This window comes from Lissotriton vulgaris, chromosome 7 (genome assembly GCF_964263255.1).
Source record: "Lissotriton vulgaris chromosome 7, aLisVul1.2, whole genome shotgun sequence".
Lineage (NCBI taxonomy): Eukaryota > Metazoa > Chordata > Amphibia > Caudata > Salamandridae > Lissotriton > Lissotriton vulgaris.
Genome location: NC_141695.1, coordinates 1,037,274,188 through 1,037,290,319, shown reverse-complemented (window position 1 = coordinate 1,037,290,319; position 16,132 = coordinate 1,037,274,188).

The window sequence follows — 16,132 nt, the reverse complement described above, 5'->3', positions numbered from 1 at the left end:
CAAAACACACAGCCTGAATTGGCAGTGTGTGTGTTGAGGTACAGGGCTCCTTAGGGTGGCACAATATGTGCTGCAGTCCTTAGAGGCTTTCCATTTCACAGTACCGGTGGCACTTACAAGTGGCCAGAGAGTTTCCAATTGGGTTTGCAACAGTACAGTTTTAGGGAAAGAACATAGGCCTTTGGTACCTAGTTGGCAGGCACCCAGGGTACACTTAAGCAAAGAGCATCAGCATCAGGCAAAGATTGGGGGGCAAAAATGCAAAAAGGGGCACTTTCCTGCACAGCTATAAAATAGTAGGGAAACCCACAGGTTGAGAATAGCTGAGAGCCAGGACTTAGGAGTAAGTTTCAAGTCTGCAGTTGTTTTCTATAGACTTAGTAAAGAGCAAATGTTTAAATACACCACATGCATATCAACATCTGTACTCTTCCGTACACTGTATGTGGTGCAGCAATGCCATCATTGTATGTATATTTAGGGATGTAAATGAAAATAAGAATAACAATGTTTAAACAATTAAAAGTCACTTCTTTAATTAACGAGTATCCAGTCAACCCAATGCTTTTTACAGGAATGTTTGAGATAAATCAACATTTAATTTTGAGAGTTCTCACAACTTGGTTCAATGGTTATTAAATTGTCAAAGACATTTAGCACCAGATTTGAAGTGTATGTGATCCCCAAACTAAGGGATTGCCACCTTCGCAAAAAATGTAACTTCACAAGTGTCAAAATTGGGCTTGGTTAATAAAAGTTTAAATCTGCTAATATTTACATCCTTCGCGCCATCAGCAACCTTTAAAACAGGGAGGGCATAGTGAAACCAGACCCTACTGTTAGTGACTATTGAAAGTACTGGAGGACATCCAAAGGAACCTGCATGTCCTAAAGATTTGATTTAACTTTCTAATGTTACTTTTTTGTTCACAAACATTATTTAGGGGTTTTTTGGCACAGGGAATGCGACACACCAGAACAACAGCATGTATAGAGCAACTGAGAATGGAACGCCAGGCAATTTGATAAGGAGGCACGCAAGTGTTGCATGCTTTATCTGGCATAAACAATACACTTCGATGTGATCTCTAAAAGTAGCGAATTCTTTCAGCAGAAAGGCCCACAACCACTCCCAGGGACATTTACGCTGCGAAAGCCCAAATACATTCTAGAACATACCAGCAGATGACATCCACAACATTCCACTATTTACTTAACACATATCCAACTTCTTCCTTATTATATTTAAAAAACGGAGAAAACATAACTACTGTAAACTACTAAAAAGAAACAAAACAAACATCATAAATAAAAAATATAATTGGGGTCACAATGGAGAAAATACGAGCAAGTGAGAAAACATATCCCAAACACTGAAAACAACTAAAACATAATATTTAAACTTGACTGGATCTACTCTCATGCGTTCATTATGGACCCTCACATTTTTCTCACCAATATTCACTGAACCATTCTGTAAACAAACTTCTTTCTCAATTTCACCATTCTGACTCACACGATCAACACCATCATCCACAACCCTTAAATTTTCTCTACCAGTACCCTATGAATCCTTGTAGATAATACCTTGCAAACACCACTAACATTATCCTTAAATGAAGATGGAACATCATTTCAAATGGATTCCACATTAATTACCAAACTTTCGTTCTCATTAGACAAAATGTGAGCTTGGTCCTCCTGAATATTCACAATGGCGTCCTTAATCCACCATCTTTTATCTTGCAACCACACAGCCTTTTTAGAAGCCTTAACCACTTTAACTGGCTCAGTAAACTTAAACTCAACCTTCATCACATTTAATGTTTTTTTAAATTAGAACTCAATCATCAACTTGCACCTCGATGTCCTTTACACAACTAGTGCAATCAAAATAGTCTTTACAAGACTTTTAACACCTCCACATTTCCGCGTATCTTGTTCAAATCCAAACATTCACCTACACAACCTGTACGTTCATCTAGCCAAGAAGGATTTAAGTATGAAACTGTTTTTCTGCCTCTCAAAAGCTCTATGGCACAACACCGTGGTACTGGGCGGTAAGGTATTGTAACTCCACACTTTGTGCTGCAAATATTCCTTTACATTCAAGTTGTAAAAATTGCGGTCTGTGTCTCTTCCTTCAGGAAGCGATTAGCCCTCTCCACTAAACCTCTTGAAATCAGACTATATAAAGTAACTTTAATGTGTTGTATATCATGTTTGTTGCAAAACTGCAACGTATCATTCAATATGAAATGCGACTCATTATCTGTTACAATTGATTTAGGTGCACCTTGAGTACACATGATTTTCCTCCAAAAACAATTCAGCTGACTTTACAAACACATAATACTCCCACTTTGAAAAGTAATCCACTACCACAATCTAATACTTCAATTCAGTTTTCAATAAATTGTTTAGACCAGTGCAGTCTAAACCAATTTTCATCCAGGGACCTTCAGGCCATGGCTTGGGAGTAAGGATGGGACATTAACTTTCCAATGTTTGTGAGAACAAACACTCCTTGAATTTTTCAACAAATATTCTTACTTGAGAATCAATGACAGTCAACCAGTAGTGCTCTTTTATCCTGCAACAGTAGCTGAAATACCCAAATGACTTTTTCAATATGAAATGTATCTGAGGCATCAACAGTTATGACACAATCATCATATTCATGGACATCTTCCACAGGCAATCTTAAAAGAAAGTCTGCCCTCACATTTGTAGTGTGGGCTAGGCCTGGTTTGCATACATTGCTATGTTAGCGTAGCTTATTAGAAGTTTAAACACCATTTTACCTTTTGCTGCTTTTGCACACGACACTGCATATAGCTGTTTTCGTAAGTTAGGCTGCGTGAATGTCTTCACATGAGAAAGGCTTGTTTTTGACATCCCTAGACTTACATCGTGACCCTAGTCTGCACAGTGAGTGCTAAAGCCTCCAAGGTTATCATAACAAGGCAGCTGATGTTCGAACTGATCGGCACACGTTTTTAGACAACACATGGCAGCTGCGAGCCAACTGAGATTCTGGCACCTTTATTATTGCACTTTAGCCATGATTTCACACATTTGGAAGATTTTTCCATTTCCAGTGAGAGACAGAGCTTTTGCAGATCCTGATGTGATTCACTCTTGCTGAGCTGAGAGGTAATAGGGTCCCCCTTACAAGCCTAAGAGGCCTTCTATAGTTTATAAAACATAGTTCCTAGATAAGGAGGGTGTTATAACTAGGCACTATAAGACCTGTTTTCACCATCATTGTAATATGATTTCTCCCTTTGTGTTTTATGGAATTGTAACAATGCTGATCACATTATTTCTTATCATATGTCTGCTTATGTTAACAAAGATACTGCATCAGAGCACGTCATTAAAATAAATATTTTAACCTTTTCCGTGTCTCTTTTTTACTCCTGTTGTGTACTGGTATGACAGTATAACGAAAGAGTGTTCTTACTTCCCACCATTCCGGAGTATAACCTAAGTCGCATGTTCTGGGTTGTCTAATCATTGGTTCCTTTGCTATAGGACGAAGAGCTAATGTGACACTGATGCTAGCTAGTTGGGGGTTTCTAGGTACTGAGGTGAGTTTTTTGGTACCCCACAATTCACGGAGGTCCTGGGTCTCTGTGTACAGTTCTGTGTAGGAGCAGAATCCTTGCAACATGGTGCACCTAAAGTTGTGGTCTTAATTTGAGACTCTCGAGTAGTGCTTATATCAGTCCATTACCCCCTCACTATGGTTTCAGAATTACAGTGGTGACGGATAAACCTACCTATAGGTAAATAGGTCTGTTCAAGCTTGATGTTTAAAACGGTTTCTATTGCATTACTACCCAGTTGTGCTTCATTCTTCGCATTATACTTGCTTCTTTCTGTGTCGTTATGGCTGCCGTTGATATCCCGCATCACAGTCGCTTGGCTGTACGCCATCATTTGCAGGGTTTCAACGTCCCCTTGGAAGGAATGGCAGTAGTTTCTGTTGTATGTGCAGACGCAGCTTACCCGTTTGAGCTGTTTTACTCATGAGTTAATTTTCCTGGGGTCGATGCTAATACTAATGGGTTTCATACTTACACACCCACTGCTGTGCCTGGAGAGTACATTCCAAATATGACACAAGAGGTTCCGATTTCCGTTTGGCAGCACAGTGTTTGGTTTAATGGCGCCCTCCCCCACACTCTAACGGAGGGTAGATTAGGACCGTTGTCCATTCAAGGCGCTTCTTGGCCTGTTTTGGCTGGATTTACCATGCACCCGGCTGCGGGGCGATGTGCCATTGCTGAATTGAGGACCCTTTATACCTTTGCGGTAGCAGTAATAAGGGCCGTAGTTCATTACATTTCCCACAACCTCCCGGGTAGGAGACCTGGAGGTGCGGCGCATCCAGTTGGGCTGAATGGGATGAAGCTTAGTCCCGTTATGGTTAATGCGGTTATGGGCAAGCGTCCCCAGGATAAGGATGAGATAACTTTCTGGCTTGCAGAGAAATTTGACCAACTGGAGGCAGAGCTTCCTAATACCATTCCTGTGGAGAAGTACAGGATCCTTACCATCAGTTTGCAAAAATGCTTAGTGCCGGAAGTGACTGACTGTACCACATGGGGTATGATTTTTGCGGTAGTCTATACTAGGTGCTTCGGCACACCGTCTATGGCTGTCCTACCCTCTGTCATTAAGCGTGTTAAGGATGAACACGGGCAGGAGGCGGCTATTGAGTTAGGAATGAAACTGAGTGTGTGACGTAGTTTCCAATCTCGTCCTTGCTAATGTTAAGGGAGATGCGGTAAGCTTTCAGGTGTCTAATGCTTTGTGCGATGTCCCTGAGGGAGAGAAGCCCCGTCAGTTACCAAAAATTATTACGGTAGCTTATAAGACCATAGGCCGTAATAGTTTGGTGTTAAGCCTTTTGCTAAAAAACAAACAGCAGCAGACACAGTTGGTGAATTCTGATAAAGATGATCTCCAGAAAGTTCCGAAACAAAATTGGAGTAAGAAGAAGCAGGGGAAACAGCAACAGAAACAGGGGTCGATTCCTGCTTCACCAATATCTGCACCTATTGAGCTTAACATACGTGTTGCGCGACCGCACTACGATTAAGTCACCTGATAGATTTCAGGTTCCTGATCAACTTTCTCCTCGCTCTTTACAGAAAACATTGGTCTCACCAACTGGTGGAGGAGGCAGCGGCAGAGGACAGGGTAACCAACAGAGCAGTGAGCAGTCCCACAAGACTGACGGTAAAGGCAAGCAGGATGACTCACCACGTCAAAGACCTCAGTTTCAAAAGAAGAAAGTTGCAGCTTTAACAGAGAGATATGCCACAGATAATGAGAACGCAGCTTCGGAATCTGAAATGGGCGCCGACGACGTTGGACAGCACGGCGGAGATTATCATAGTGCGAGAGGCGCTGCGTCCACTACTGAAGGTGACAGCTACTGACACGTTTGTTGTTGTTGAAACAGCTGACACTAGAGTGGCTCCCCCTGAATGGCTTTTTGAAATTGAGCTTTTAATTGAAGGTGGCATACAATGTACTATAAAAGGGGTATTTTGGGAGAATCGGACTACTACCTACGATATTTTGTTGGCGGAGGTCGACAGGCCCCCATCCTTTGTCTTTGCTGCTCTGCAAGGGAAGGAGGTAATCCTCCCCAACATTGTACCGTACTCACTGTGGTTGGGACAAATTATCCCCCAGTCATGAGATTCCATTGCGGTCTATGCCACAGCCTCAACCCCAATACCCCATGCAACGTGAAGCGAAAGCTCCCGTAGCAGAGATCCTTGACCAATTGGAATATCAAGGTGTGATTGAAACGTGTGTGTCTCCGATGAATAACCCCCTTTTTACTGTGACTAAACCTGATGGCTCGTACCATTTGGTATTGGATTACCGGCACTTAAACTCTCATTGTCGTACGTGCGCGGTGCAAAACACTCACAGTTGGCTTTTGTGGATAGTCTTGTGCGCAAAAGGGTTAAAACCACACTTGAAATATCAAAATGGCTTTTTTTGCCCACAACTTGTCCTCTTTTAGTAGTCAATGGACAGCTTTTACCAGTGGTGGCCAACAACGCCAATTTCGTCATTTGGCGATGGGCTATAAGAACAGTCCAGGCGTCTTAGCCGCCCATATAGTCTCTCTTTTGGAGGGGCTAGACCCAGAAGCTTGTTGGTATGTGGATGACATTTATTTCACAGACGAATTGTGGCCGCATCTGTGTCGCGTTGACCGCATAATTTGTCAGTTTGCGGACTTCGGTTAAGTGGGAGGGATGGGTTGAAAATAAAGTGAGGAGGTCTCACAGGCTGTTGAATGATGGCAACATTTATTAAAGTCAAACCAAGAGAAAATGGGAAAAAAGAAAAAAAACAATTGGGCGGAGTCGGAAAGGGAGGACAGCACCAATAAGCAGGATTATCTTGGCTCTGGGGTTGGTTTGTTGGCTCGTCTTCCTCGGATGATGGCACCGCCCGAGTAAAACAAAAAAATAATCAGAGGCAGTTAATGCGGTGGTTCTGTTTATTATTATACCAAGGCTTCTATTGTGTCAATACTGTGATCAAAAGAAAAACCCGTAGTGGGGTTCAGAACTGCTCTCATGCAAAAAGTGTAACCAAGAGAAGAATTAGTTTCATTTTCAGTCGGAAATCTGTTAGGATTCAAACTTGCTAATATGTTTCTCTTGAGCGGCGTTTTGCCCGTGACTGAGAATACAGCTACCTAGAGCGGTCCCCGGGTAGAAATAAGAACAAAATAAAAATGTGAGGGCGGTGCGGGGGAGTGAAAGGAGAAAAACAACAAGGTGCAAGTGCTCCGAGCTTCCAATGTGCCCCGTGAGTCCCTTGGACTCGCCACCCCACCTCCCTTCCCTTAGGTCAAAACCCCTTGTCCCAGAGTAAGCACCACAGTAGCCGTAGCTCTCCTGAGCTACAGCGGCCTCACAGCGTCCTCTGGGGGTGACCACCAATCCTCCGACCACTCTTCTTCGTCTGTATCGGCGGTCTTCGGACTCCTCGGCGGTTCCTCGTTCGTGATCTGCTTTCGCTTCTCCTTCTGGCCATCTGCTTCTCGTCCAGGCTCTGCTCCGTCTGCTTCTCATCCTGGCTCTGCTCCAGCTACTTCTCGTCCTGGCTCTGCTCCGTCTGCTTCTCGTCCTGGCAGTGTGCTCCACTCGATTGTCCGGTCTCTTGTGCGCGCGCCCCCTGGCGTCTTCCGGGATCCACTTTTGTTCTCAGGACCCCGCCTCCTCTTCTGACAGCGCTTTATCCCATTGGTTGCCATTGAGGTTCCTCGTCCTGCAGGGGGAAAGGGCCGAGCGGTATTAACCCTTGCCATTCTGGATCCGGCTCCAGCCTGTTACGGGGCTTTTCAGAGTGACAACTCGGACTATTCTCACATCTCCCTTCCCTTACATTCTTGCCAGCAAGAATACAATCAGTTGGATATCTAGAGAGATAGTCAGCATTTGCTTGATCTTTACCCTTTCTATCTTTGGTCTGAAAGTTGTACTGTTGTAAGGCCAAGAATCATCTTAGAATCCGGTTGTTATGTCCGTTATTTCTCGCTAACCATTCTAAAGGGGCATGATCCGTAAACAGGATGAATTTCCTTCCTTCAAGGTAGTATTTTAGGGATTCTACTGCCCATTTGATGGCGAGCGCCTCTTTCTCTATAACCGCATAGTTCTTTTCATAGGGAAATAACTTCCTACTTGTATATAGGACTGGTCTTTCTTGCCCTTGGGGATCTACTTGGGATAACACTGCCCCTAAGCCTGCCTCTGAGGCGCCGGTTTGGAGGATAAAGGGCCGTGAATAGTTAGGGCTGATCAACACTGGGTGGCATGTCAGGGCGGTTTTTAGCTTTACAAAAGCTTCCAGGAGGGAAGGGGTAGGATGTCGCAAGGCTTTTTCGGTCTGTATGTTCTTCTGGAGGAGATCAGTGAGGGGGGAAGCCAACTGTGAGAAATGGGGGATAAACCTTTGGTAGTATCCTAAAACTCCAAGAAATGCTCTGAGCTCTCTTTTTGTCTGAGGGAACTGGATGTTGGCAATAGCAGCTACCTTCTCTGCTTGTGGTTTTATGTACCCCTCCCCAGAAGGTGACCCAGGTACTTCACGGAGCAGGCCGCTAGTTGGCTTTTTGTGGGATTTACTGTTAATCCGGCTTCTTTCAGGGCTTGGAGCACCTTTTTCATGTGGTTTATGTGCTCTCTCCAAGAGGGGCTATAGATGACGATGTCATCTATATAAGCGGCCGAGTACGCTGAACAGGGTTTCAGCACGGTGTTCATCAAACGCTGGAATGTGGCAGGAGCCCCATGGAGACCGAAAGGGAGAACAAGAAAATTATACAACCCGCTGGGGGTGGATAAAGCAGTCTTCTCCCGGTCCTGGGGGTTTAAGGGCACCTGCCAATATCCCTTACATAGGTCCAGGGTACTGATGTTTTTGGCGTTGCCCAAGCTCTCCACTTACTCATCGACTCTCGGAAGGGGCTATGAATCGAACAGAGATCTTATTTACCTCCCGAAAGTCGATGCAGAATCTTATTGAACCGTCTGGTTTGGGTACGAGCACTACGGGCGAGTTCCACTCACTGCGGTAAGGCTCTATGATACTCATTTACAACATTTGTTGCACCTCCTTCTCCATAGCCTGCCTGCGGGACTCAGGTATACGATATGGCCGGAAATTTACTTTCACACCAGGAGGGGGGAGGATGCTATGTTCCCCTAGGTGTGTTTTTACCGGGCACAGAGAGAATACGTCCTGTAATGAACCTATTTGAGCTTTGAATTCTATTTTCTTGTCTTCTGGAAGTTCTGGGTCTATGCTTTGTATGAATAGGGGTTCAGAAGGTGGGTGACAGGCCAACTGAATAGGAACAGCCCCTTCCCATTTCTTGAGCATGTTGATTTGATATATTTGGGTATTATTTTTCTTTTTAGGATCCAGCTCTACACGATAGGTGACTGGGGTAATCTTCTCTATAATACGGTAGGGGCCTTACCACTGTCCTAGTAACTTGTGGGCCGAGGTGGGCATCATTATGAGCACATAATTGTCTATGTTAAATGATCGCAGTCTGGCCTTTTTGTCGTACTGGACTTTTTGTGCTGATCTAGGCCTGTTCCATGTGGGATTGAACTATTTCTCGGATCTGTCCTAAATGAGTTCGCAGATTCGCTACATAATCTGGCAGGGGTTTGGCTCCCTCTTGTTCTTCCGCCCATTCCTTCCGCAACATATCCAGCAGGGTACGTGGTTGTCTGCCATACAATAGTTCAAAGGGTGAGAAATCCGTGCTTTTCTGTACTTGCCAACTAATGGTAAAGAGAGCCAAAGGGAGCATGGCTTCCCACTTCCTGGTTTCTAGATTCAGTAGCTTCTTTAGTGTGGTTTTGAGAGTGACATTATAGCGTTTCACCAACCCATCAGTCTGGAGGTGGTATGCAGAGGTACGGATTTGCTTAATGTTCAATGATAGGCATACCTCTCTCATGAGCCGAGACATGAAAGGCGTTCCCTGGTCAGTAATTTTTCTTTGGGAAATCCTACTCTTGAGAAGATGGTAATCATTGGCTTGGCGATCTGAGTAGCATTAGGCTGACGTAAGGCCACTGCCTCCGGAAACCGTGTGGCGTAGTCCACCAGTACTAATACGAACCGACAACCAATGCGTGAAGGCAACAGAGTACTTAAGATGTCCATACCGACCCTGGAAAAGGGTTCCTGGATAATAGGCAAAGGCCGTAGGGGAGCTTTTGCCGGTAGGGACCTACTATTCTTTTGACATACAGCGCACCCTCAACAACATTTCTTTACTTGGGCGTAAACGCCGGGCCAGTAGAATCTCCGTTAGATGGTTTCTTCAGTCTTCTCATTCCCAAAGTGCCCCCCAACAAATGGCTGTGAGCTAGAAATAGTACTTTTTTCCTGTAAGACAGAGGAACCAATAACTGTACAGGGCCATCCCTCCGTCCTTTGCGATACAGTAACCCTTTTATTTCAAAGAATTGTGGACCTGTTTATGGGGGATCCTCTTCGCTGGTGGCTTTGTTCCATGCCTCCCGCAGTGTGGTCTTTTCCCACTGTGCCTCCCTAAATCCTGGCTCAAACTGCCATATGGGAACATCCTTGCCCCGAGTCAAGAGGTCTTGTCTCCATCGTCTCGAAGTGTGGCTCACTGGTTAAAGCGGCAGATCCTGATGCAGAGATCTGACCCAGGACCAGGGTTCAATTCCTGTCGCGGCAGGGACTTGGGCTCATTGTCCGCGGACCCGATAATTCTCGCCACGGTGCTTAATCTAATCATGGGTCCGACTCTGCAACTCTGGGCAATAGCTTGCTTAATCTCCATGGCCCTAATCGATAAGGATGCCTGGCTTCACCGTGGGGTGCCCAGGAGTGGGCGCCTCACAGGAACAGGCCAGGATGGGTTCCTCAGCGGTACAACGCGAAGACACACTCGCTGGTGTAAGCAGGCACTTTATAAGCTCAGTTACTTACTTACTTTTCCCGCTTTTTCTGTTTGTTACTCTTCCTTGACTTCCCTGGGGAACAGTCTGGCTCAGGTTCTTGGGAGAAGGGGGCAGTCTTTCTCCATTCGTCCCATCCACCCAGGTCTCTTGTATTAAATGAGGCATATGGGGGTAATCGTTTCCAATAACGAAAGGTTCGGATAGGCGCAGAATCAGGCCCACTTTTAAGGGTATGGATGTTAATGAGGGATCATGCTGGACTTTGATCTCAGTGGTGGGATACTGGCGGCTGTCCCCATGCACTCATTGAATAGTGACAGTTCCTGAGGGAAGGGGTTTACCCCCTGGAATGGCTTGGGGTTGAATCACGCTCTGTAGACACCCAGTGTCGATAAGGGCCGGCCTTTCCTCCCCGTTCACTTTTACGATTTTATGATCGGGAGGACCTGATCCCTAAGAGTTACAGTAGTAGTTTTCCGCTAGTCCTACCTCCATTGGTTCCGCCTTCTGGGGGCAGAACCTCGCTATGTGACCAATGTGATCACAATTAAAACATTTGGGACCTGTTGGAACAGGGACTCGTGGTGGAATCGCAAGGGGTTCAGGATGGAGAGTGATGGGTTCCTGTTTAAGTAATATGTGGATATAAAGAGGATAGAAATTGTTCGAGATAAACCTTTTCCATGATTTCCTCTTTGGTTGAGAGGCAAGGCTTCAGCCATCGGTCCGCCATATCCCTCACTCTATACGCTAAGGCACGAGGTGTTTCTTGGTGGCCCTCTTTCATCTGACGTAATTGTATGCGGTATGTGTCATCGTCAATGCCTAATCTTTCGAGAATGCTCTTTTTCACACCATCGTATGGGGTAAGGCCGGTTGGATTTTCCACCTGATAGGCAGCTTGGAGTTCCCCTGATAACAATGGTCCAAGATACTGACCCCATCTGACTTGGCTCCACCCTGCAGTGCGGGCCATACGTTCGAAATTAGCACAAAAAAGGTTCGGGTCCTCCCCATCGACATACTTTTGTAGGACCACTGAGGGAAATCCGTCTGTACTCCTTTGATGTCCCAGATTGTCTGCTAATTTTACGATTACGGCCTCTTGGGTCTGCCCTTGTTCCGTCAGGAACCTATGTAGGTTCGCCCTATCTTCTTCGGCGGTGCTTAAAAACTGTTCCATACAGCATTCTAACTTTTCTTGGCTTTCTGCCATCTTCCTTAACGCCGCCTCCATTTCCCTCGATCCCACTTCTGACACCAGGTGTGGGAGGGATGGGTGGAAAATAAAGCGAGGAGGTCTCACAGGCTGTTGAATGATGGCAACATTTATTAAAGTCAAACCAAGAGAAAATGGAAAAAAAGAAAAAAAAACAATTGGGCGGAGTCGGAAAGGGAAGACAGCACCAATAAGCAGGATTATCTCGGCTCTGGGGATGCGTTGTTGGCTCGTCTTCGTCGGACGATGGCACCGCCACGAGTAAAACAAAAAAATAATAAGAGGCAGTTAATGCTGTGGTTCTGTTTATTATTATACCAAGGCTTCTATTGTGCCAATACTGTGATCAGAAGAAAAATCCGTAGTGGGATTCAGAACTGCTCTCATGCAAAAAAGTGTAACCAAGAGAAGAATTAGTTTCACTCTCGGTTGTAAATCTAGTAGGATTCAAACTCGCTAATATATTTCTCTTGAGCGGCGCTTTGCCAGTGACTGGGGAATACAGCTACCTAGAGCGGTCCCAGAGTAGAAAAAAGTAAAAAAATGGAAATGTGAGGGCGGTGCGGGGGAGTGAAAGGAGAAAACCCACAACAAGGTGCAAGTGCTCCGAGCTTCCAATGTGCCCTGTGAGTCCCTTGGACTCGCCACCCCACCTCCCTTCCCTTAGGTCAAAACCCCTTGTCCCAGAACACGCACCGCAGTAGCCGTAGCTCTCCTGAGCTACGGCGGCCTCAAAGCGTCCTCTGGGGGTGACCACCAATCCTCCGACCACTCTTCTTCCTCCGTATCGGCGGTCTTCGCACTCCTCGGCGGTTCCTCGTTCGTGACGTGCTTTCGCTTCTCCTTCTGGCCGTCTGCTTCTCGTCCTGGCTCTGCTTGTCTGCTTCTCGTCCTGGCTCTGCTCCATCTGCTTCTCGTCCTGGTGGTGTGCTCCACTCGGTTCGATCAAGTCTCTTGAGCGCGCGCCCCCTGGTGTCTTCCGGGATCCACTTTTCTTCTCGGGACCCAGTCTCCTCTTCTGACCGCGCTTTATCCCATTGGTTACCAAGCTGGAAGGGAGGTTCCTCGTCCTGCAGGGGGAAAGGGCTGAGCGGTATTAACCCTTGCCGTTCTGGATCCGGCTCCAGCCTGTTACGGGGCTTTTCAGAGTGACAACTCAGACTATTCTCACAGGATACAAATTCAACTTTGCAAAGTCGGACACATTCCAGAGTTTACAGTGTTGTTCCTGGGCTATGAGCTCAACAATGAAGGTAGAGGTTTGGCTCCTCACTTTCTAGAGAAATGCGCACAGCTGCGTGCTCCTACAACACTGAAGAAATTACACTCTTTACTGGCTCCCTCAGCCATTTTGCAATCTTTGCAGGCTAATCTCCTAGAATCTAAAATTCTTGTGGACTCATGATAACCACACCAAGATAAGAATCGTCCCTGGGGTGATGGGTTTCACTTACCTGATTTTTAATGAGGGATACACAGTCCCTATCGCTTACAAGTCGCACTTGTACACCTCGGCTGAGCTGTGGTTTTCCATTTTGGAAAAAGTTGACAGCAGTGTAAATGGCGATTCTTAAGGAACTTTCACTGTCGCAGGGAAAGCACATTTTGGTTGTTACTCCGTATCCTGCCTTGTAGGCAGTGACGAAAGCCAGTGTACCGAATTCTAAAGCTTTGCACCCACGGTGGATACAAGGGGCTACGTTCTTGACGTCTCCGGATGTCACGTTCATTTTCACACCTCTTTCCAGACACAGGAGTTTTTACAGTATGAATTTGTTCATCCAGCTCCTCTGACCATGCGCCCCCTGGAGGATTTCCATGGTATCATTTACACTGACAGGTCGGCGCAGCCCGCGACGGGTTCAAAGCACGCATTTGCCGCAGCCTGCGCTATTGTGGTAGGTACTATGGTGAAAGGTGAGATCAAGTCGGATGTCGTGCATACACAGACATTAGGGGAATGTACCGCCCAATTGGCAGAGCTTTGCGCTCTAATACCTGCATTGGAGTACGCAGATCCTAGTGGGACTACTCTTGACGTAAGTGACTCTTACTACTGTGTTAAATCATACAATGACAATTTGTTCTTTTGGACTCAAAATGACTATTGCGATTCCAAAGGTCGCACAATAAAACATAAAAGGACCTGGGTTCGGAGTGGCTGAACTAAAAGAACGGCTCCCACTCATGTTTGTAATTCATAATCTTGGTCACCAGCTTTTCGGAGTACACGCTGTTGGCAATAGTCTTGCCGATGAGGCGGCGAAGACAGCAGTTGCAACATACTCAGTAGCAGCAGTTACACGCTCCAAAAATAAGATTGATGATGACATCTTGGCAGCTATTGCTGCAACTGAGAAGAGAGGTAATTAACCGAAAGGTTTCCCTTCTAAATTCTCTTATCATTTAAGTCCGGATAAAGTTTCTTAAGTGAGAATTAACAACGTTAGTGACAGGTTGATTCCCAACGCGGACCTCAGGCAGACTTTGATTGCAGCGGCTCACAAGGGTATGGCCTCGGCGCATGCTGGCGTGTCAGCTACTGTATCTCTCCTACAACAGCGTTACTGGTGGCGAGGATTGTAAAAACGAGTGATTATGTTCTTCATTGTGACATTTGCCAGCAGATTAAACCTTCTACTGCTGCACGCCCCAGACTCAGTTGTACATATCTAATAAACCACTTGGTTGTGTTAATTTAGGTCACTGCGGTCCTTTCTCCTCTGATACTGCGTATAAGTACATCTTAGTTGCAGTTTATTCTTGCACGCGCTTTGTGTGGGTGTGGCCCCAAAGGAGTGTAGATTCCAGAACTGTCGTAAGGGATTTGCGTGTCTTTGTGGGAATTTTTGGATGTGGTATCTTCCATTCGGACCAGGGTCCCACGTTTGCCTCTAAGGCATACAAGGAGGCCATGCATTCTTTGGGGGTCCAAGTCAAATTTTCATCTCCATATCGGCCAGAGGGCAATAGTATTGTGGAGCGGATGAACCATGACTTAAAGCAATCCTTGACAGCTAGGGTATTAGGTACAGGCCGGAACTGGCTAGCCCAACTCAATAGCATTCAATGTGCACTTAATAATCTCCCTAGAAGGTCTCTGGATGAGCGGAACACTAAGCATGGGCGGAAAATCCGTTACGTTCGCGGATTTTGCGGATTTTCGGTAAAATTCGCGATCCGCGAACGCTCGCGAATTTACCGAAAATCCGCAAATTCACAAGCAGCGGATTTTTTTTTCTTGGTGATACAATTTTGCGGCGTGCGGTGTAAGTTCGCAATTGCGAACTTGTAGGTGCGGCGGGCAGCAACAATCTAGCACTCGCGAAATTACAAAATTTGCAATTCTGCACAAGAAATCCACTAGCAAGCAGCATAGACCTTCTGAAAATTATGATTTTTATCAGAATAACTCCTCAGGTTGACATTTGCCTGCCTTTTTTTGGATTTGAGGCCTTTTGACTTTCTTTGGATCACTTTTGGATTAGAAATAAACTTTCACAAGTAAGTTTGTTTGTTGCATTACATTTGCTGTTCTGCAGAAAAACGAGTTTTGCTAAACTGAAAGCACTCAGCAGCAGGTGCAAAAGTTCAAATTCATCATTAGTAACCATTCCCTGTAGTGCTTCCTGACTGGGGCCCCTCCAGAGTTCAGTTGCTAGTTGCAACAATTGTATGACCCTGCTCTGACTCTCACAGCCGGATAATACAAGTAGGCCACAATGTTCCTGGAAAAAATAATTGCACTGCAACAGAAAGCAAATTACAGATAAGGAAGCAGGTGCCAGACTGGAATTTTAAAACAGTGACACATTAATAAATCAACCCCAAAGTAATTCATGTCAGTTGAAGCAGGGCAGGTGTGCTTGCTTTTTCCCCCCCATAATCTACAGTGATGATGATGAACCAGAGGGTGGCATTGATGTACCAGAGGGTGGCATGGGTGAAACAGAGGGTGGCAGTGTTGAAACAGAGGGTGCTGTGAACCTGTGATGATGAACCAGACGTAGAAACAACATAGTCGCGACCGTTGCGTGCCGACAAGTAAGTTCGCAATCGCGAACTGGTACAAAATCCTCGCGAACTGGCAGAAACCCTTGCGAACACTATAAAAACCAAAAACTCCGCAAATTCGCGGATTTTGCAGATTGCGAGTTCGCAAATACGCAAATTCGCGAACGCCAGATTCGCAAAATTCGCCCATGCTTACGGAACACATACAAAATGCTCTTTAGTATCACAATGTTTGTTCCGGACCTTGACTGTCTAGACCAAGCGGTGTCAGCCACACCCTTTGACGTAGATGAACATTGTACTGTTTTCCAGAATCTACAAAAGACCAGAGACAGTCTTGCAAAGGAACATTTGCCCTCAACATCTGATACTGCGTTGCAGATTCCGGTAGTTGGCT